Source organism: Aquarana catesbeiana, linkage group LG01 (genome assembly GCF_042186555.1).
Source record: "Aquarana catesbeiana isolate 2022-GZ linkage group LG01, ASM4218655v1, whole genome shotgun sequence".
Taxonomy (NCBI): Eukaryota; Metazoa; Chordata; class Amphibia; order Anura; family Ranidae; genus Aquarana; species Aquarana catesbeiana.
Window position 1 is genome coordinate 991702805 of NC_133324.1, and position 21738 is coordinate 991724542.

The 21738-nt window shown below is 49.4% G+C and overlaps 1 protein-coding gene across 1 annotated transcript in view; it reads left to right on the forward strand.

Moving 5' to 3' along the window:
* Positions 1 to 21738, forward strand: part of LOC141124071 (rho guanine nucleotide exchange factor 39-like) — a gene marked incomplete at its 3' end in the record, with an annotated part of 100143 nt that overhangs the window by 41771 nt on the left and 36634 nt on the right.

Consider the following 21738-nt stretch of genomic DNA (forward strand, 5'->3'; position numbering starts at 1 on the left):
CTGGTTGTAGAGGTGAGGGGGTTGGATCTCTGGTTGTAGAGGTGAGGGGGTTGGATCTCTGGTTGTAGAGGTGAGGGGGTTGGATCTCTGGTTGTAGAGGTGAGGGGGTTGGATCTCTGGTTGTAGAGGTGAGGGGGTTGGATCTCTGGTTGTAGAGGTGAGGGGGTTGGATCTCTTTTTGTAGAGGTGAGGGGGTTGGATCTCTGGTTGTAGAGGTTGGATCTTTGGTTGTAGAGGTGAGGGGCTTGGATCTCTGGTTGTAGAGTTGAGGGGGTTGGATCTCTGGTTGTAGAGGTGAGGGGGTTGGATCTCTGGTTGTAGAAGTTGGATCTCTGGTTGTAGAGGTGAGGGGATTGGATCTCTGGTTGTAGAGGTGAGGGGGTTGGATCTCTGGTTGTAGAGGTGAGGGGGTTGGATCTCTGGTTGTAGAGGTTGGATCTCTGGTTGTAGAGGTGAAGGGGTTGGATCTCTGGTTGTAGAGGTGAAGGGGTTGGATCTCTGGTTGTAGAGGTAAGGGGGTTGGATCTCTGGTTGTAGAGGTGAGGGGGTTGGATCTCTGGTTGTAGAGGTGAGGGGGTTGGATCTCTGGTTGTAGAGGTGAGAGGGTTGGATCTCTGGTTGTAGAGGTTGGATCTCTGGTTGTAGAGGTGAGGGGGTTGGATCTCTGGTTGTAGAGGTGAGGGGGTTGGATCTCTGGTTGTAGAGGTGAAGGGGTTGGATCTCTGGTTGTAGAGGTGAAGGGGTTGGATCTCTGGTTGTAGAGGTGAGAGGGTTGGATCTCTGGTTGTAGAGGTGAGGGGGTTGGATCTCTGGTTGTAGAGGTGAGAGGGTTGGATCTCTGGTTGTAGAGGTTGGATCTCTGGTTGTAGAGGTGAGGGGGTTGGATCTCTGGTTGTAGAGGTGAGGGGGTTGGATCTCTGGTTGTAGAGGTGAAGGGGTTGGATCTCTGGTTGTAGAGGTGAAGGGGTTGGATCTCTGGTTGTAGAGGTGAGAGGGTTGGATCTCTGGTTGTAGAGGTGAGGGGGTTGGATCTCTGGTTGTAGAGGTTAGGGGGTTGGATCTCTGGTTGTAGAGGTGAGGGGGTTGGATCTCTGGTTGTAGAGGTGAGGGGGTTGGATCTCTTTTTGTAGAGGTGAGGGGGTTGGATCTCTGGTTGTAGAGGTTAGGGGGTTGGATCTCTGGTTGTAGAGGTGAGGGGGTTGGATCTCTGGTTGTAGAGGTGAGGGGGTTGGATCTCTTTTTGTAGAGGTGAGGGGGTTGGATCTCTGGTTGTAGAGGTTGGATCTTTGGTTGTAGAGGTGAGGGGCTTGGATCTCTGGTTGTAGAGTTGAGGGGGTTGGATCTCTGGTTGTAGAGGTGAGAGGGTTGGATCTCTGGTTGTAGAGGTTGGATCTCTGGTTGTAGAGGTGAGGGGATTGGATCTCTGGTTGTAGAGGTGAGGGGGTTGGATCTCTGGTTGTAGAGGTGAGGGGGTTGGATCTCTGGTTGTAGAGGTGAAGGGGTTGGATCTCTGGTTGTAGAGGTGAAGGGGTTGGATCTCTGGTTGTAGAGGTGAGGGGGTTGGATCTCTGGTTGTAAAGGTGAGGGGGTTGGATCTCTGGTTGTAGAGGTGAGGGGGTTGGATCTCTGGTTGTAGAGGTGAGGGGGTTGGATCTCTGGTTGTAGAGGTGAGGGGGTTGAATCTCTGGTTGTAGAGGTGAGGGGGTTGGATCTCTGGTTGTAGAGGTGAGGGGGTTGGATCTCTTTTTGTAGAGGTGAGGGGGTTGGATCTCTGGTTGTAGAGGTTGGATCTCTGGTTGTAGAGGTGAGGGGCTTGGATCTCTGGTTGTAGAGTTGAGGGGGTTGGATGTCTGGTTGTAGAGGTGAGGGGGTTGGATCTCTGGTTGTAGAGGTTGGATCTCTGGTTGTAGAGGTGAGGGGATTGGATCTCTGGTTGTAGAGGTGAGGGGGTTGGATCTCTGGTTGTAGAGGTGAGGGGGTTGGATCTCTGGTTGTAGAGGTTGGATCTCTGGTTGTAGAGGTGAGGGGGTTGGATCTCTGGTTGTAGAGGTGAGGGGGTTGGATCTCTGGTTGTAGAGGTGAGGGGCTTGGATCTCCGGTTGTAGAGGTGAGGGGTTTGGATCTCTAGTTGTAGAGGTGAGGGGCTTGGATCTCTGGTTGTAGAGGTGAGGGGCTTGGATCTCTGGTTGTAGAGGTGAAGGGGTTGGATCTCTGGTTGTAGAGGTGAGGGAGTTGGATCTCTGGTTGTAGAGGTTGGATCTCTGGTTGTAGAGGTGAAGGGGTTGGATCTCTGGTTGTAGAGGTGAAGGGGTTGGATCTCTGGTTGTAGAGGTGAGAGGGTTGGATCTCTGGTTGTAGAGGTGAGGGGGTTGGATCTCTGGTTGTAGAGGTGAGGGGGTTGGATCTCTGGTTGTAGAGGTGAGGGGGTTGGATCCCTGGTTGTAGAGGTGAGGGGGTTGGATCCCTGGTTGTAGAGGTGAGGGGGTTGGATCTCTGGTTGTAGAGGTGAGGGGGTTGGATCTCTGGTTGTAGAGGTGAGGGGGTTGGATCTCTGGTTGTAGAGGTGAGGGGGTTGGATCTCTTTTTTGTAGAGGTGAGGGGGTTGGATCTCTGGTTGTAGAGGTTGGATCTCTGGTTGTAGAGGTGAGGGGCTTGGATCTCTGGTTGTAGAGTTGAGGGGGTTGGATCTCTGGTTGTAGAGGTGAGGGGGTTGGATCTCTGGTTGTAGAGGTTGGATCTCTGGTTGTAGAGGTGAGGGGATTGGAACTCTGGTTGTAGAGGTGAGGGGGTTGGATCTCTGGTTGTAGAGGTGAGGGGGTTGGATCTCTGGTTGTAGAGGTGAGGGGGTTGGATCTCTTTTTGTAGAGGTGAGGGGGTTGGATCTCTGGTTGTAGAGGTTGGATCTCTGGTTGTAGAGGTGAGGGGCTTGGATCTCTGGTTATAGAGTTGAGGGGCTTGGATCTCTGGTTGTAGAGTTGAGGGGGTTGGATCTCTGGTTGTAGAGGTGAGGGGGTTGGATCTCTGGTTGTAGAGGTTGGATCTCTGGTTGTAGAGGGGAGGGGGTTGGATCTCTGGTTGTAGAGGTGAGGGGGTTGGATCTCTTTTTGTAGAGGTGAGGGGGTTGGATCTCTGGTTGTAGAGGTTGGATCTTTGGTTGTAGAGGTGAGGGGCTTGGATCTCTGGTTGTAGAGTTGAGGGGGTTGGATCTCTGGTTGTAGAGGTGAGAGGGTTGGATCTCTGGTTGTAGAGGTTGGATCTCTGGTTGTAGAGGTGAGGGGATTGGATCTCTGGTTGTAGAGGTGAGGGGGTTGGATCTCTGGTTGTAGAGGTGAGGGGGTTGGATCTCTGGTTGTAGAGGTTGGATCTCTGGTTGTAGAGGTGAAGGGGTTGGATCTCTGGTTGTAGAGGTGAAGGGGTTGGATCTCTGGTTGTAGAGGTGAGGGGGTTGGATCTCTGGTTGTAAAGGTGAGGGGGTTGGATCTCTGGTTGTAGAGGTGAGGGGGTTGGATCTCTGGTTGTAGAGGTGAGGGGGTTGGATCTCTGGTTGTAGAGGTGAGGGGGTTGAATCTCTGGTTGTAGAGGTGAGGGGGTTGGATCTCTGGTTGTAGAGGTGAGGGGGTTGGATCTCTTTTTGTAGAGGTGAGGGGGTTGGATCTCTGGTTGTAGAGGTTGGATCTCTGGTTGTAGAGGTGAGGGGCTTGGATCTCTGGTTGTAGAGTTGAGGGGGTTGGATGTCTGGTTGTAGAGGTGAGGGGGTTGGATCTCTGGTTGTAGAGGTTGGATCTCTGGTTGTAGAGGTGAGGGGATTGGATCTCTGGTTGTAGAGGTGAGGGGGTTGGATCTCTGGTTGTAGAGGTGAGGGGGTTGGATCTCTGGTTGTAGAGGTTGGATCTCTGGTTGTAGAGGTGAGGGGGTTGGATCTCTGGTTGTAGAGGTGAGGGGGTTGGATCTCTGGTTGTAGAGGTGAGGGGCTTGGATCTCCGGTTGTAGAGGTGAGGGGTTTGGATCTCTAGTTGTAGAGGTGAGGGGCTTGGATCTCTGGTTGTAGAGGTGAGGGGCTTGGATCTCTGGTTGTAGAGGTGAAGGGGTTGGATCTCTGGTTGTAGAGGTGAGGGAGTTGGATCTCTGGTTGTAGAGGTTGGATCTCTGGTTGTAGAGGTGAAGGGGTTGGATCTCTGGTTGTAGAGGTGAAGGGGTTGGATCTCTGGTTGTAGAGGTGAGAGGGTTGGATCTCTGGTTGTAGAGGTGAGGGGGTTGGATCTCTGGTTGTAGAGGTGAGGGGGTTGGATCTCTGGTTGTAGAGGTGAGGGGGTTGGATCCCTGGTTGTAGAGGTGAGGGGGTTGGATCTCTGGTTGTAGAGGTGAGGGGGTTGGATCTCTGGTTGTAGAGGTGAGGGGGTTGGATCTCTGGTTGTAGAGGTGAGGGGGTTGGATCTCTGGTTGTAGAGGTGAGGGGGTTGGATCTCTTTTTTGTAGAGGTGAGGGGGTTGGATCTCTGGTTGTAGAGGTTGGATCTCTGGTTGTAGAGGTGAGGGGCTTGGATCTCTGGTTGTAGAGTTGAGGGGGTTGGATCTCTGGTTGTAGAGGTGAGGGGGTTGGATCTCTGGTTGTAGAGGTTGGATCTCTGGTTGTAGAGGTGAGGGGATTGGAACTCTGGTTGTAGAGGTGAGGGGGTTGGATCTCTGGTTGTAGAGGTGAGGGGGTTGGATCTCTGGTTGTAGAGGTGAGGGGGTTGGATCTCTTTTTGTAGAGGTGAGGGGGTTGGATCTCTGGTTGTAGAGGTTGGATCTCTGGTTGTAGAGGTGAGGGGCTTGGATCTCTGGTTATAGAGTTGAGGGGCTTGGATCTCTGGTTGTAGAGTTGAGGGGGTTGGATCTCTGGTTGTAGAGGTGAGGGGGTTGGATCTCTGGTTGTAGAGGTTGGATCTCTGGTTGTAGAGGGGAGGGGATTGGATCTCTGGTTGTAGAGGTGAGGGGGTTGGATCTCTGGTTGTAGAGGTGAGGGGGTTGGATCTCTGGTTGTAGAGGTGAGGGGGTTGGATCTCTGGTTGTAGAGGTGAGGGGGTTGGATCTCTGGTTGTAGAGGTGAGGGGCTTGGATCTCTGGTTGTAGAGGTGAGGGGCTTGGATCTCCGGTTGTAGAGGGTGAGGGGTTTGGATCTCTAGTTGTAGAGGTGAAGGGCTTGGATCTCTGGTTGTAGAGGTGAGGGGCTTGGATCTCTGGTTGTAGAGGTGAGGGGGGTTGGATCTCTGGTTGTAGAGGTGAGGGGGTTGGATCTCTGGTTGTAGAGGTGAGGGGGTTGGATCTCTGGTTGTAGAGGTGAGGGGGTTGGATTTCTGATTGTAGAGGTGAGGGGGTTGGATCTCTAGTTGTAGAGGTTGGTTCTCTGGTTGTAGAGGTGAGGGGGTTGGATCTCTGGTTGTAGAGGTGAGGGGGTTAGATCTCTGGTTGTAGAGGTGAGGGGGTTGGATCTCTGGTTGTAGAGGTGAGGGGGTTGGATCTCTGGTTGTAGAGGTGAGGGGGTTGGATCTCTGGTTGTAGAGGTTGGTTCTCTGGTAGTAGGATGAGGGGGTTGGATTTTTGGTTGTAGATGTGAGGGAGTTGGATCTTTGGTTGTAGATGTGAGGGGGTTGGATTTCTGGATGTAGAGGTGAGGGGGTTGGATCTCTGGTTGTAGAGGTGAGGGGGTTGGATCTCTGGTTGTAGAGGTGAGGGGGTTGGATCTCTGATTGTAGAGGTGAGGGGGTTGGATCTCTGGTTGTAGAGGTTGGTTCTCTGGTTGTAGAGGTGAGGGGGTTGGATCTCTGGTTGTAGAGGTGAGGGGGTTGGATCTCTGGTTGTAGAGGTTGGATCTCTGATTGTAGAGGTTGGATCTCTGGTTGTAGAGGTGAGGGGGTTGGATCTCTGGTTGTAGAGGTGAGGGGGTTGGATCTCTGATTGTAGAGGTGAGGGGGTTGGATCTCTGGTTGTAGAGGTTGGATCTCTGGTTGTAGAGGTGAGGGGGTTGGATCTCTTTTTGTAGAGGTGAGGGGGTTGGATCTCTGGTTGTAGAGGTTGGATCTCTGGTTGTAGAGGTGAGGGGCTTGGATCTCTGGTTGTAGAGTTGAGGGGCTTGGATCTCTGGTTGTAGAGTTGAGGGGGTTGGATCTCTGGTTGTAGAGGTGAGGGGGTTGGATCTCTGGTTGTAGAGGTTGGATCTCTGGTTGTAGAGGGGAGGGGATTGGATCTCTGGTTGTAGAGGTGAGGGGGTTGGATCTCTGGTTGTAGAGGTGAGGGGGTTGGATCTCTGGTTGTAAAGGTGAGGGGGTTGGATCTCTGGTTGTAGAGGTGAGGGGCTTGGATCTCCGGTTGTAGAGGTGAGGGGGTTGGATCTCTAGTTGTAGAGGTGAAGGGCTTGGATCTCTGGTTGTAGAGGTGAGGGGCTTGGATCTCTGGTTGTAGAGGTGAGGGGGGTTGGATCTCTGGTTGTAGAGGTGAGGGGGTTGGATCTCTGGTTGTAGAGGTGAGGGGGTTGGATCTCTGGTTGTAGAGGTGAGGGGGTTGGATTTCTGATTGTAGAGGTGAGGGGGTTGGATCTCTAGTTGTAGAGGTTGGTTCTCTGGTTGTAGAGGTGAGGGGGTTGGATCTCTGGTTGTAGAGGTGAGGGGGTTAGATCTCTGGTTGTAGAGGTGAGGGGGTTGGATCTCTGGTTGTAGAGGTGAGGGGGTTGGATCTCTGGTTGTAGAGGTGAGGGGGTTGGATCTCTGGTTGTAGAGGTGAGGGGGTTGGGTCTCTGGTTGTAGAGGTGAGGGGGTTGGATCTCTGGTTGTAGAGGTGTGGGGGGTTGGATCTCTGGTTGTAGAGGTGAGGGGGTTGGATCTCTGGTTGTAGAGGTTGGTTCTCTGGTAGTAGGATGAGGGGGTTGGATTTTTGGTTGTAGATGTGAGGGAGTTGGATCTATGGTTGTAGATGTGAGGGGGTTGGATCTCTGGTTGTAGAGGTGAGGGGGTTGGATTTCTGGATGTAGAGGTGAGGGGGTTGGATCTCTGGTTGTAGAGGTGAGGGGGTTGGATCTCTGGTTGTAGAGGTGAGGGGGTTGGATCTCTGGTTGTAGAGGTGAGGGGGTTGGATCTCTGATTGTAGAGGTGAAGGGGTTGGATCTCTGGTTGTAGAGGTTGGTTCTCTGGTTGTAGAGGTGAGGGGGTTGGATCTCTGGTTGTAGAGGTGAGGGGGTTGGATCTCTGGTTGTAGAGGTTGGATCTCTGGTTGTAGAGGTTGGATCTCTGGTTGTAGAGGTGAGGGGGTTGGATCTCTGGTTGTAGAGGTGAGGGGGTTGGATCTCTGGTTGTAGAGGTTGGATCTCTGGTTGTAGTGTTATGGAAATGATTAAGAGCTCCAATCGAGCTCAAGGTTATCTGCTGCTGTCTCTAATTGGAAAGTGCTGATATGCATGCATATAAAGTAAACACTCTGAGACACGCTCAGCTCCGTTACTTCTTACACTTCTAATTTTATTCAAGGCGGTGCTAATGTTTTATACACACAAATACGTCATTGCTATGTTAGTCTAATAGGTACATCTCATTGGTTGAGAAGAAAAAGAAAATGGAGAATCTTCATAACGAGGTCTGGCTGTCCTTGGTTTTATCTTCAGTTCCGCGTTCTTCTGATGTGTGGGATGTAGGGGGTACCCGCCATCTTGAGAAAATATAGGAACAGAGCTAATCTGTATACTTATATAATGAGTAAGGAGAAAAATATGTATGCACATAAGAAAATAGACATTTTCAGATTACTATTATTATTATTTACATCACATTCCTTCACAATCCCCCCTAAAATGACTATTTTCTCTTTTCTGTCCCTAATACTAAAGGTCCCACTTTGGCCTGGCCCTTCTCCTCAGCAACTCTTTTAGGCTGTATATAGAATTGGGCAGCAACTGTTCACTTCCCTCCTCGATACAGCTGGAGAGGTGCAGTCAGGCGCTATCTATCCCTATAACCCTATAGGATTGTGAGATTATGGACAGGGAGTGACTGTAGAGGAGTGAAGGGTTTGTCATCTTCCATCATAAGGAGGTCCTCTTCTTCTTGGTGGAGAAATGTAGGTGTGCTATTGTCTACAGCCTTGCTCATTAACTTTTTACGAAAGGTAGAATACAGCATACAATCAGGGCTAAAAGAACCAGGATTATTAATACCCTTACCCCTATCTGGACGAGCACCTTCTGCCACCCACTCATCCAGCTAAAGTATTGGTCCCATGGGTCTGCGATACCTGAGTTCTTCTTCAACTCCAGTGACAGATCTTCTAATTTCTTTATAGCTAGAGTAACCTTACCATTTGAGCCAGTATTATCAGGAATGTATGTACAACAGGTTCCCGTTTTTTCCTATGATTTTACAAAACACCTCCTTTCCCAACTAGCACCATGTCTAAGGCCATCCGGTCCTGGAATGTCATGTAGGAAGTGGGGGCTAACTGGTCAGCAATTCCCTGGAGGGCATCTTTAGTGTAATTTACAAATCTCTGTTGGTTATAATATGTGTAGTGTCAGGTCACCTAGAGGCTGGGTGACAGATGCACACCGTTGGGATCAGGAGTGCACCGCAAGGTAGTGGACCCTACGGCTGACTGCTGCGGATTGAACCCTGGGAGGTTCGGGAAGCAGGTCTACTGGATCACTGACACAGATCCCACTGGGAGCTAGAGCATAGATTCCCCAGGGCGCGGAGTCTAAGAGTCAGCAGGTGTTCACCAGAGCCTTTAATGGTAAGGATGGACTGTGCTGCAGTCTGGCTCCAGGTCGCGGCCCCCAGGGTCTCACAGCTCACGCTCACGGTAGACTACAGGAGAAGAGGAAGGAGGCAGCAGGCTGGAACATCAGGGTCACAGGCAAACAGGGATGGTCGGGAACACGCCAAAGTCGGTAACAGGAATCAGAAGTATGAAACACAGCAAGTACACACAGAGGCTAACACACAATGGTTGATCAGCACTGCTGGCTTGCGGTGCACAGGTTAATATAGGGTTCCCTGATAGGGCCTGGGGTGGGGCCATGCTTAGAGGAGAGGTTACAAAAGCAGTCAGGTGAGGGTCAGCTGGTCTCTAGGTATGAACACATGGAGACAGGTATGCTGATCGACAAACTCTATTGCATAACCATGACATGTAGTTAATCCAATCTACATTCTTGCTGACAGTTGTTATGGGGATCAAAGACTCAAAACCAGCTTTTACCTGATCCCTGGCTTTAAACTGATCAGGGACCCCCCTTGTAACCCCTATGACATGTATGTATACATGAGGATCAAAGCTTCCGGAGAGAGCTGCTCGCTTCCTCCTCTGACTGTGTGCTGGGTCAGTGCATGTATCAGGGGTATCTTTGGTTAGGATATGGGGCTTTCTATTTTCATCTTTTTTGTCTAATGCACTCTGTGGTCGCCCGCCCCCACAGAAACTACAACTCTGTCCCCAGTAACTGTCTGTGTGGCATACATATATGTCCTTACCGTCAGGGATATCACTGTACCAATGGCATCACCATGAAGGGTCAAGGTACTATGTCACAGTAATCTAAGGTAAAGGTGGTCACATGTGTACCTGAAGAGTTACACTAAAACGTAATTATGTTATCATTTTTGTGATGGCCACCTCCTGGGCCCCTCCCCCCTAGATCAAACAGAAAAAGGATATGCAGCACCCGAAAACACGCTCTCCTGCAGTGATAAGCGTGCATTCAGGTGTTCTTTCTGGCCAACTTGACTGAGGTGGCTGTGGTCACCAAAACTTGGAATGGACCATCATAACTTGGCTCAAGGATCTCCAGACAGTAGTTGGTGTGTTCCTGTATCTAATTCAGGATCTGGAATGGAAGAAAACACCTGGACATGCATTCAGGTTAATTCTCGTGATAATGTGGTTACATAATTAGTCAACACATCAGACTGTAACTGTAACTGTTGTGGAAAGTAACAACCAAGTCTGGGAGCTGAACCAAACAAAATTTCATAAGGGGATAGAGCATGTTTCCCCCGGGGGTGTGTCTTACACTGAACAGGGCAATAGGCTAACTGTCTGGCCAACTCATGTTAGTCTCTTGGGCCATCTTTAACATCCTGTTTTTAGTGTCCCGTTCATCCTTTCTACCTTCCCGCTACTTTGAGGGTGGTATGGGATGTGTAGTGCCAACTGAACCCCCAGTGCTGCCCAAATCTCTTTAGTAAGGGTTGTTGTTAAGGCTGGTCCCTGATCTCTCAATATCACCTCTGGGACCCCAAATCTACATACTATCTCACTTAGTAGTTTCTTAGCTGTGGTCCTGGCAGTCGTGACCACTTCCACTAGGGCGTATTCGAATCTGCCACTTCTTGGCACTTGAGAATGATCAATTTGCATCCTCTGGAATGGGGTATAGGGCTTTTGCCAGGTGCTTCTTCTGTGCTTTTTCTGTGCATCCTGGGTTACATTTGGTGCAGATAATGCATGATCTGCAGAAGTTGTCGGTCAGTGGAGTAACTCTTGGTGCAACACTTGTTGATAAGAGAGTTCATAAAAGTCTTTGTCAAGTGGGCAGCTCCATGTGTCCATTGCACCACAGCTGGGTACATACTCCTGGGTAGACAAGGCTTGTTGTTGCACTCGAATAGTCCATTTCTGAGAGTTCCTCCTCTCCGTTTCCAGCTTTCCTTCTTATCCGGACTTGCTGTTTCCTGTAGTTCTTTTAGATAAACTCTGTCCACTGGGAAAGTCTGTAAGGTAAGCACGGGGTGGTCTTCTTCTACCACCCTGCTGTCCACTTCCCGTGGACCACCAGCTGTCTGTTTGGTAGCTGAATTGGCTAGATGATTGCCTCAAGCTTCCTTTGAGTTCATTTTGTCGTGTGCTTTACTCAGAATAGTCACTTGGGTTGGGAGAAGCAAGGCATCAATTTTTCACAGGTGTTCCTGCAGCCGTCAGGAATCCTCTGTCCTAGATAACACCATAATCATGGGCAATGCTGAAAGCATATCTTGGCTCTTTTTCCCTCTGTCCATTTACATGCTGTAGTAAGTGCTTACAGCTCTGCCTCCTGTGCAGACATCACCGGTGGTAAGGCTTCAGCTTGTAGAACAGTGTTTTCAGTGGTGACCGCGTGTCCTGTGTGGTCATGGGGTGACAAGTCAAGACTCTACTCCTCCTCCTGCTTTCCCCCCTCGAGAAGTGGAAGAAGGGTGGTAGGGTTCAGTGTTTGACAACTGAATAGAGTAATGCTGTCCAATAGGAGGGAACACAGGAGTCTCAAGTGTCTGGTAGTGGACAAGTGTTTCGGCTGGATCTTGGTTGAATATGGCAACAACGTCATGGGGAGCAAGCAGAACGAGGCAGTGTCCGAGGACCAAGTTCAAAGTTTTGTCAAGCAAGGCTTGTGTAGCAAAGCCAGCTCACAGACACAATAGGGCTCCTCTTACTACCGCATCCAGCCGACAGGAATAATATCCTATGGGGCGTAGGCTGATGCCGTGTGATTGTGTGAGTACACCTGCAGCATGTCCCAGACGTTCGGATACAAAGAGCTTGAGCGTTTTGTCGTAGTCTGGGAGCCCTAGCGCCGGGGGTGGCGCACTTAAAGGCTTCAAACTTTAGATATTTCTTCAGGAGACATCTGGAAGGGTCTGATTGCAGAGCATCAGTAGGAAGGCTTCTGGAATCCATGCTCTGCACTAGGAAATTAGTCCAAGGAAGGCATGAAGGGATTTCTGACCTTGTGGCAGTGGGATGTCAGAGATTACTTGCACCCTGTCTTCAGTGGGGTGTCGTGTCCCATGGGACAAACAGTGTCCAAGGAAAATGACAGGTGTTGAGCACCACTGCAATTTGGGCTTTGAGGTTCTGCAGCCCTGGTTGGCAAGATAGCACAACAGGTTTCTTAGGTGACTTCAACAGGGAGTAAGTCAGCTGCACAAAAGGAGAAGGTCATCAACACGTTGGAAGAGAATCACTTCCGGGTGTTCCTCTTGTCATGTGTCAAGGATGATAGCCATAGCTTTTGCAAACTGGCTTGGAAAGTTCTGTGCCCCTTGTGGCACAACTGTTTAGGTATGTTGCCGTTTCTTTCCGTGGATGAATGCGAAAAGGTACCAGCAGGAGTGGTGAGGGTGGACACTGAAGAAAGCGTTTGTAAGGTCCACCTCTGTGAGGTATTTTGCAGTCAAAGGCATCCACAGCAGGTACCTGGTTCTCCTTTAGGGGTTCTCTTCTTGGGGTTATTGTGGTTTCCGGGGCAATGAAGCGCCCTCTTTTAGCTTGACTGAAACTGGTGGCACCTTTAAGTGACCGTTGTCTTCCGGTCCTGTGGACCATAGGCACGCAGGGATTCTGTCAAGTACTTCCTGCAGTATTGAACTTGAAGTTTTTTCTTCATTAAGTGTCATCAGGAGAGGCAGAGAACACAAGGCAGATGAGTCTTCTAAAGATAGGGGAGTGTGTAACTTCATCCCCCCTTCAGGCGTGTCCTGATTGAGGCCTGTAGTCTGGACAACACATCAGCTCCTAGTAGATTCAAGGGACATGTAGAGGACACCAGAAAAATGGCAAGCAAATCAGGAAGTGGACTGGAGCGGGGCACCCCATCCATTCCTACGCAGGAAACATCAATAGTGGAAAGGAAAGAATTATTAGGCAGATTCACCGCCCTCAACACACTTTTGGCTGCACCCCTGTCAATGAGGAAAGTGGTAGGTTTTTGTCTGGGACATCTTGGGGCTCTGCATTCTTTTCTGAAGTGACCCCGTTTCCCACAGTTGTAACAGGTGATCCTTTCCCTGGTATTGGGCAGTGGTGGTGGACTAGTGTAGGCGGGATCTTCGTCATGGGTTACCATGAGGGGCGTTGTTTTTTTACCTTTTTGATTTTCTATACCTCTGGTCACCAACAATAAATCAGACATTTTCATTGAATGGTATTCAGGGCGGGCCACCATCAGGTCTTTTCTGATATCCTCTCTGAGCCCTGAAACAAAAGCAGTTGATAACATGTGTGTGTGTGCCTTTATGAGTCTAGCATGATACTTCTTCACAGACTCCCCTTTATCTTGGGTAATATCTTGGATTGTGGTGGTCTGATCCGTCAACTTCTCCTTTGCCCAGTCGTGGAGTTGTGCACAGAACTCCACGCCTGAGGTGTAGGAAGTGGCACTTGTCAGGCAGGCATCATTGAAGGCCGTCTGCATGACTGGCCAAAAGACATATCCTGCTTTGATTTGGCATAGGCTGATCAAGTCTCTCCAGGCAGCTGAGTAAGTTTCTTGTATCTGCACTATCCTGTGGTAGAAGGGAATTGGCTGCTTCTCTGGGTCAGGCAGACTTGTCACTAAGGCCGCTGCTTGTGATAGAGTAAAAGCGACACACATCACTGGTGCCCCTTCTGGTAACCGAGACTGTTGTTGGGGCGGGGGCTGGCAACAGGCACTGTTCCTTACGGTTGCCAGCATGTGTTTGAGATCCTCTCGGAACTGAGAGTCTGGAGCCGGATTGGGGGTTAAATCAGTGGGTGGCTTTGCTGCCTGCTGTTGGGCTTCCCACTCAGATGCTTCTTCATCATTAACATATCCGGCCTTGGAATGTGATGCTTCCGTATTGGGGAAGACAGATGTGTGGTACGAACCATCCTGGTTTAAAACAGGGAGGGCTGGGTACAGGCTGTGGTCAAGCTTACTGGGTGTACCAAGATGGCCGCTAGCAGGAAGTGCACTGGGCTGGGTAGAAAGTGAAGGCATGGGTGCACTAAGATGGCCGCCGGGCTTAGTTGTCACAGTGGGTTGTGCTTGGGTGGTGAGAAAGGAGTGGTTGTTAGACGGAGGGCAGTGCCGTCCCTCCCCTCCTTTTGTTTCAAATTCCAACATAGCGTGGTAATTTCACATACTGTATCATCGACTCTGTGATACACATACATAATACAATCGCCATCTTTCTTAACTTCCTTTATCCCATTTTCTTTATCACACAGGATTTTTCTCCCTGTTTCTTCAGCAACATAACTTTCGCCACTTCTTTCAACTTTAACTATTTCAACATCTGCTTCTCTCCTTTTTTGTAATATCACTTTCTTTACAATCACACTTTCTGTTTCTCGGCTAACGGCTTGATAGGAGAATACATACAACCAAGGGGTTAATATTTTTCTCAGCGTTCTTTATCAACAAATTCCTTCAGGTGGGGGCACATACTGCGCTCCAAGTTGCTACTGTTTGCTATAACCCTGTAATGTACGGTTAATCTCAGAACAAGAACAAACACGTCAGGGGTAGTGAGGAGCAACGGCCCGCGACCCAACAGATCCCCCGGGCAGCCCCCCCTCCGACCTTAACCAGTCCCCAACCCCTCTCATACATAGCGAACAGTAAACCACAAATACACTCACGACAGGACATTACACCTGCCACTCTTCGAACTGCAAAATTTCAGCAGGCTCAGATAACCCCAGGGGCAGACATCACCCCCTTAAAACCCAGTTAAAGGCCGTCATTACAGTTACCTCCCAGAGGCCGACAGCACATCTGGGGGTGACACATCTGTAATGCTTTCAGACTGCAACGCCAGCAGCTGAGATTTCCTTTTAAAGATCCGACAAATCCTTGAGTAACCCGTCCTATAACCGACTGCCACAATAACCCATCTCATCCCAGAGGCCGACAACTCTTCTGGAGATGAGAACACACATGTAGCACTTTTAGACTGCTGAGTTTCGTAGCCCAAAGAATGGCAGACAGTGAACAAATACAGTCAGCAGAAACCCATCAGCAGGTTCGTTAAAACAACCTCAGGCGAGGAAATACCTGCCTCTAAGACAGTCTCAGCATACCGACAGAATCCAGCCGTCAACCGAAAGATAAGAGAGTCGTACAGTGGTAAGAATATAAATCAAACTTACCGTACTATTAGGGCTGCGCAAAGACCCCCTCTGTTATCTTTCAATTAATGCCCGAATGCTTGTCGCGGTATGGCTTCGGCTGTAGCCTGAGGTCCCGGGTTTCGGCACCATCTGTTAAGGAAATGATTAAGAGCTCCAATCGAGCCCAAGGTTATCTGCTGCTGTCTCTAATTTGAAAGTGTTGTATGCATATAAAAGTAAACACTCTGAGACACGCTCAGCTCCGTTACTTCTTACACTTCTAATTTATTCAAGGCGGTGTTAATGTTTTATACACACAAATACGTCATTGCTATGTTAGTCTAATAGGTACATCTCATTGGTTAAGATAAAAAAAGAAAATGGAGAATCTTCATAACGAGGTCTGGCTGTCTTTGGTTTTATCTTCAGTTCCGCGTTCTTCTGATGTGTGGGATGCAGGGGGTACCCGCCATCTTGAGAAAATATAGGAACAGAGCAAACCTGTATACTTATATAATGAGTAAGGAGAAAAACATGTATGCACATAAGAAAATAGACATTTTCAGATTACTATTATTATTATCTACATCACATTCCTTCACAGGGAGAAGCAAGGCATCAATCAAGTTTTCACAGGTGTTCCTGCAGCCATCAGGAATCCTCTGTCCTAGATAACACCATTATCATGGGCAATGCTGAAAGCATATCTTGAGTCCATATGAATGTTGGCTCTTTTTCCCTCTGCCCATTTACATGCTGTAGTAAGTGCTTACAGCTCTGCCTCCTGTGCAGACATCACCGGTGGTAAGGCTTCAGCTTGTAGAACAGTGTTTTCAGTGGTGACCGCGTGTCCTGTGTGGTCATGGGGTGACAAGTCAAGACTCTACTTCTCCTCCTCCTTTCCCCCCTCGAGAAGTGGAAGAAGGGTGGTAGGGTTCAGTGTTTGACAACTTAATAGAGTAATGCTGTCCAGTAGGAGGGAACACAGGAGTCTCAAGTGTCTGGTAGTGGACAAGTGTTTCGGCTGGACCTTGGTTGAATATGGCAACAACGTCATGGGGAGCAAGCAGAACGAGGCAGTGTCCGAGGACCAAGTTCAAAGTTTTGTCAAGCAAGGCTTGTGTAGCAAATCCAGCTCGCAGACACAATAGGCCTCCTCTTGCTACCGCATCCAGCCGACAGGAATAATATCCTACGAGGCGTAGGCTGATGCCGTGTGATTGGGTGAGTACACCTGCAGCATGTCCCAGACGTTCGGATACAAAGAGCTTGAGCGTTTTGCCGTAGGCTGGGAGCCCTAGCGCCTGAGATGGCACACTTGAGGGCCTCAAACTTAGATATTTCTTCAGGAGACATCTGGAAGGGTCTGATTGCAGAGCATCAGTAGGAAGGCTTCTGGAATCCATGCTCTGCACTAGGAAATTAGTCCAAGGAAAATGACAGGTGTTGAGCACCACTGCATTTTGAGCTTTGAGGCTCTGCAGCCCTGGTTGGCAAGATAGCACAACAGGCTTTCTGAGGTGACTTCAACAGGGGGTAAGTCAGCTGCACAAAAGGAGAAGGTCATCAACATGTTGGAAGAGTATCATTTCCGGGTGTTCCTCTTGTCATGGATGATAGCCATAGCTTTTGCAAACTGGCTTGGAAAGTTCTGTGCCCCTTGTGGCACAACTGTTTAGGTATGTTGCCGTTTCTTTCCGTGGATGAATGCGAAAAGGTACCAGCAGGAGGGGTGAGGGTGGACACTGAAGAAAGCGTTTGTAAGGTCCACCTCTGTGAGGTATTTTGCAGTCAAAGGCATCCACAGCGGGTACCTGGTTCTCCTTTAGGATTCTCTTCTTGGGGTTATTGTGGTTTCCGGGGCAATGAAGCGCCCTCTTTTAGCTTGACTGAAACTGGTGGCACCTTTAAGTGACCGTTGTCTTCCGGTCCTGTGGACCATAGGCACGCAGGGATTCTGTCAAGTACTTCCTGCAGTATTGAACTTGAAGTTTTTGCTTCATTAAGTGTCATCAGGAGAGGCAGAGAACACAAAGCAGATTAGTCTTCTAAAGATAGGGGAGTATATAACTTCATCCCCCCTTCAGGCGTGTCCTGATTGAGGCCTGTAGTCTGGACAACACATCAGCTTCTAGTAGATTCAAGGGACATGTAGAGGACACCCCAAATCTGGCAAGCAAATCAGGAAGTGGACTGGAGCGGGGCACCCCATCCATTCTTACGCAGGAAACATCAAAAGTGGAAAGGAAAGAATTATTAGGCAGGTTCACCGCCCTCAACACACTTTTGGCTGCACCCCTGTCAATGAGGAAAGTGGTAGGTTTTTTGTCTGGGACATCTTGGGGCTCTGCATTCTTTTCTGAAGTGACCCCGTTTCCCACAGTTGTAACAGGTGATCCTTTCCCTGGTATTGGGCAGTGGTGGTGGACTAGTGTAGGCGGGATCTTCGTCATGGGTTACCATGAGGGGCGTTGGTTTTTTACCTTTTTGATTTTCTATACCTCTGGTCACCAACAATAAATCAGACATTTTCATTGAATGGTATTCAGGGCGGGCCACCATCAGGTCTTTTCTGATATCCTCTCTGAGCCCTGAAACAAAAGCAGTTGATAACATGTGTGTGTGTGCCTTTATGAGTCTAGCATGATACTTCTTCACAGACTCCCCTTTATCTTGGGTAATATCTTGGATTGTGGTGGTCTGATCCGTCAACTTCTCCTTTGCCCAGTCGTGGAGTTGTGCACAGAACTCCACGCCTGAGGTGTAGGAAGTGGCACTTGTCAGGCAGGCATCATTGAAGGCCGTCTGCATGACTGGCCAAAAGACATATCCTGCTTTGATTTGGCATAGGCTGATCAAGTCTCTCCAGGCAGCTGAGTAAGTTTCTTGTATCTGCACTATCCTGTGGTAGAAGGGAATTGGCTGCTTCTCTGGGTCAGGCAGACTTGTCACTAAGGCCGCTGCTTGTGATGGAGTAAAAGCGACATACATCACTGGTGCCCCTTCTGGTAACCGAGACTGTTGTTGGGGCGGGGGCTGGCAAGAGGCACTGTTCCTTACGGTTGCCAGCATGTGTTTGAGATCCTCTTTGAACTGTGAGTCCGGAACTGGATTGGGGGTTAAATCAGTGGGTGGCCTTGCTGCCTGCTGTTGGGCTTCCCACTCAGATGCTTCTTCATCATTAACATATCCGGCCTGGGAATGTGATGCTCCCGTATTGGGGAAGACAGGTGTGTGGTATGAACCATCTTGGTTTAAAACAGGGAGGGCTGGGTACAGGCTGTTTAAGCTTACTGGGTGTACCAAGATGGCCGCCGGCAGGAAGTGCAGTGGGCTGGGTAGAAAGTGAAGGCATGGGTGCACTAAGATGGCCGCTGGGCTGAGTTGTCACAGTGGGTTGTGCTTGGGTGGTGAGAAAGGAGTGGTTGTTAGACGGAGGGCAGTGCTGTCCCTCCCCTCCTTTGTTTCAAGTTCCAACATATCATCAGCTCTGTGATACACATACATAATACAATCGCCATCTTTCTTAACTTCCTTTATCCAATTTTCTTTATCACACAGGATTTTTCTCCCTGTTTCTTCAGCAACATAACTTTCGCCACTTCTTTCAACTTTGTTAACTATTTCAACATCTTATCTCCTCTTCGCTATCACATTCTTTTCTCTCTCTGTTTCTCGGCTAATGGCTTGAGAGGAGAATACATACAACCAAGGGGTTAATATTTTTTCTCAGTGTTCTTATCAACAAATTCCTTCGGTAGGGGCACATAAGACTAATGTACGGTTAATCTCAGAACAAGAACAAACACATCAGGGGTAGTGAGGAGCAACGGCCCGCGACCCAACAGATCCTTCGGGTAGCCTCCTTCTCTGACTTTCACCAGTCCCCAACCCCTCTCATGTATAGCAAACAGTAAACCACAAATACACTCAGGACAGGACATTACACCTGCCACTCTCTGAACCGTAAAGCCTCAGCAGGCTAAGATAACCACAAGGGCAGACCACCCTGCAAAAATAGACCCGTTTATAGACGTTTTTTTCTACAGCTCTACACCAAGAGGCCGACAACTCGTCTTGGGGTGAGACTTCTGTAACACTTTCAGACTGCAAAGCCAGCAGCTGAGATAACCCTCAAAGGTTCATCGAACCCAGAGTAACCTGTCTATAAACGTTTGCCACAAGGGAAACCATCTCATCCCAGAGGCCGAAAGCTCATCTGGAGATGAGACCACACATTCACACATGTAGCACTTTTAGACTGCTGAGTTTCGTAGCCCAAAGAATGGCAGACAGTGAACAAATACAGTCAGCAGAAACCCATTGACAGGTTCGTTAAACAACCTCAGGCGAGGAAATACCTGCCTCTAAGACAGTCTCAGCATACCGACAGAATCCAGCCGTCAACCGAAAGATAAGAAAGTCGTACAGTGGTAAGAATATAAATCAAACTTACCGGTACTGTTAGGGCTGCGCAAACCCCACTCTCATCAATCGATTAACGCCCGAATGCTTGTCGCGGTATAGCTTCGACTGTAGCCTGAGGTCCCGGGTTTCGGCACCATCTGTTATGGAAATGATTAAGAGCTCCAATCGAGCTCAAGGTTATCTGCTGCTGTCTCTAATTTGAAAGTGTTGATATGCATGCATATAAAGTAAACACTCTGAGACACGCTCAGCTCCGTTACTTCTTACACTTCTAATTTATTCAAGGCGGTGCTAATGTTTTATACACACAAATACGCCATTGCTATGTTAGTCTAATAGGTACATCTCATTGGTTCAGAAGAAAAAGAAAATGGAGAATCTTCATAACGAGGTCTGGCTGATCTTGGTTTTATCTTCAGTTCCGCGTTCTTCTGATGTGTGGGATGCAGGGGGTACCCGCCATCTTGAGAAAATATAGGAACAGAGCTAATCTGTATACTTATATAATGAGTAAGGAGAAAAATATGTATGCACGTAAGAAAATAGACATTTTCAGATTATTATTATTATTATTTACATCACATTCCTTCACAGTAGAGGTGAGGGGGGTTGGATCTCTGGTTGTAGAGGTGAGGGGGTTTAATCTCTGGTTGTAGAGGTTGGATCTCTGGTTGTAGAGGTGAGGGGGTTGGATCTCTGGTTGTAGAGGTTGGTTCTCTGGTTGTAGAGGTTGGTTCTCTGGTTGTAGAGGTGAGGGGGTTTAATCTCTGGTTGTAGAGGTTGGATCTCTGGTTGTAGAGGTTGGATCTCTGGTTGTAGAGGTGAGGGGGTTGGATCTCTGGTTGTAGAGGTGAGGGGGTTGGATCTCTGGTTGTAGAGGTGAGGGGGTTGGATCTCTGGTTGTAGAGGTGAGAGGGTTGGATCTCTGGTTGTAGAGGTGAAGGGGTTGGATCTCTGGTTGTAGAGGTTGGATCTCTGGTTGTAGAGGTGAGGGGGTTGGATCTCTGGTTGTAGAGGTGAGGGGGTTAGATCTCTGGTTGTAGAGGTTGGATCTCTGGTTGTAGAGGTAGGGGGGTTGGATCTCTGGTTGTAGAGGTGAGGGCGTTGGATCTCTGGTTGTAGAGGTTGGTTCTCTGGTTGTAGAGGTGAGGGGGTTGGATCTCTGGTTGTAGAGGTGAGGGGGTTGGATCTCTGGTTGTAGAGGTGAGGGGGTTTAATCTCTGGTTGTAGAGGTTGGATCTCTGGTTGTAGAGGTGAGGGGGTTGGATCTCTGGTTGTAGAGGTGAGGGGGTTGGATCTCTGGTTGTACAGGTGAGGGAATTGGATCTCTGGTTGTAGAGGTTGGATCTCTGGTTGTAGAGGTGTGGGGGTTGGATCTCTGGTTGTAGAGGTGAGGGGGGTTGGATCTCTGGTTGTAGAGGTGAGGGGGTTGGATCTTTGGTTGTAGAGGTGAGGGGGTTGGATCTCTGGTTGTAGAGGTGAGGGGGTTGGATCTCTGGTTGTAGAGGTGAGGGGGTTGGATCTCTGGTTGTAGAGGTGAGGGGGTTGGATCTTTGGTTGTAGAGGTGAGGGGGTTGGATCTCTGGTTGTAGAGGTTGGATCTCTGGTTGTAGAGGTGAGGGGGTTGGATCTCTGGTTGTAGAGGTGAGGGGGTTGGATCTCTGGTTTTACAGGTGAGGGGGTTGGATCTCTGGTTGTACAGGTGAGGGGCTTGCATCTTTGGTTGTAGAGGTGAGGGGGTTGGATCTCTGGTTGTAGAAGTGAGGGGGTTGGATCTCTGGTTGTAGAGGTGAGGGGGTTGGATCTCTGGTTGTACAGGTTGGATCTCTGGTTGTAGAGGTGAGGGGGTTGGATCTCTGGTTTTACAGGTTGGATCTCTGGTTGTAGAGGTGAGGGGGTTGGATCTCTGGTTGTAGAGGTTGGTTCTCTGGTTGTAGAGGTAAGGGGGTTGGATCTCTGGTTGTAGAGGTGAGGGGGTTTCATCTCTGGTTGTAGAGGTTGGATCTCTGGTTGTAGAGGTGAGGGGGTTGGATCTCTGGTTGTAGAGGTGAGGGGGTTGGATCTCTGGTTGTAGAGGTTGGTTCTCTGGTTGTAGAGGTGAGGGGGTTGGATCTCTGGTTGTAGAGGTGAGGGGGTTTAATCTCTGGTTGTAGAGGTTGGATCTCTGGTTGTAGAGGTGAGGGGGTTGGATCTCTGGTTGTAGAGGTGAGGGGGTTGGATCTCTGGTTGTAGAGGTGAGGGGGTTGGATCTCTGGTTGTAGAGGAGAGGGGGTTAGATCTCTGGTTGTAGAGGTTGGATCTCTGGTTGTAGAGGTGGGGGGGTTGGATCTCTGGTTGTAGAGGCGAGGGGGTTTAATCTCTGGTTGTAGAGGTGAGGGGGTTGGATCTCTGGTTGTAGAGGTCAGGGGGTTGGATCTCTGGTTGTAGAGGTTGGTTCTCTGGTTGTAGAGGTGAGGGG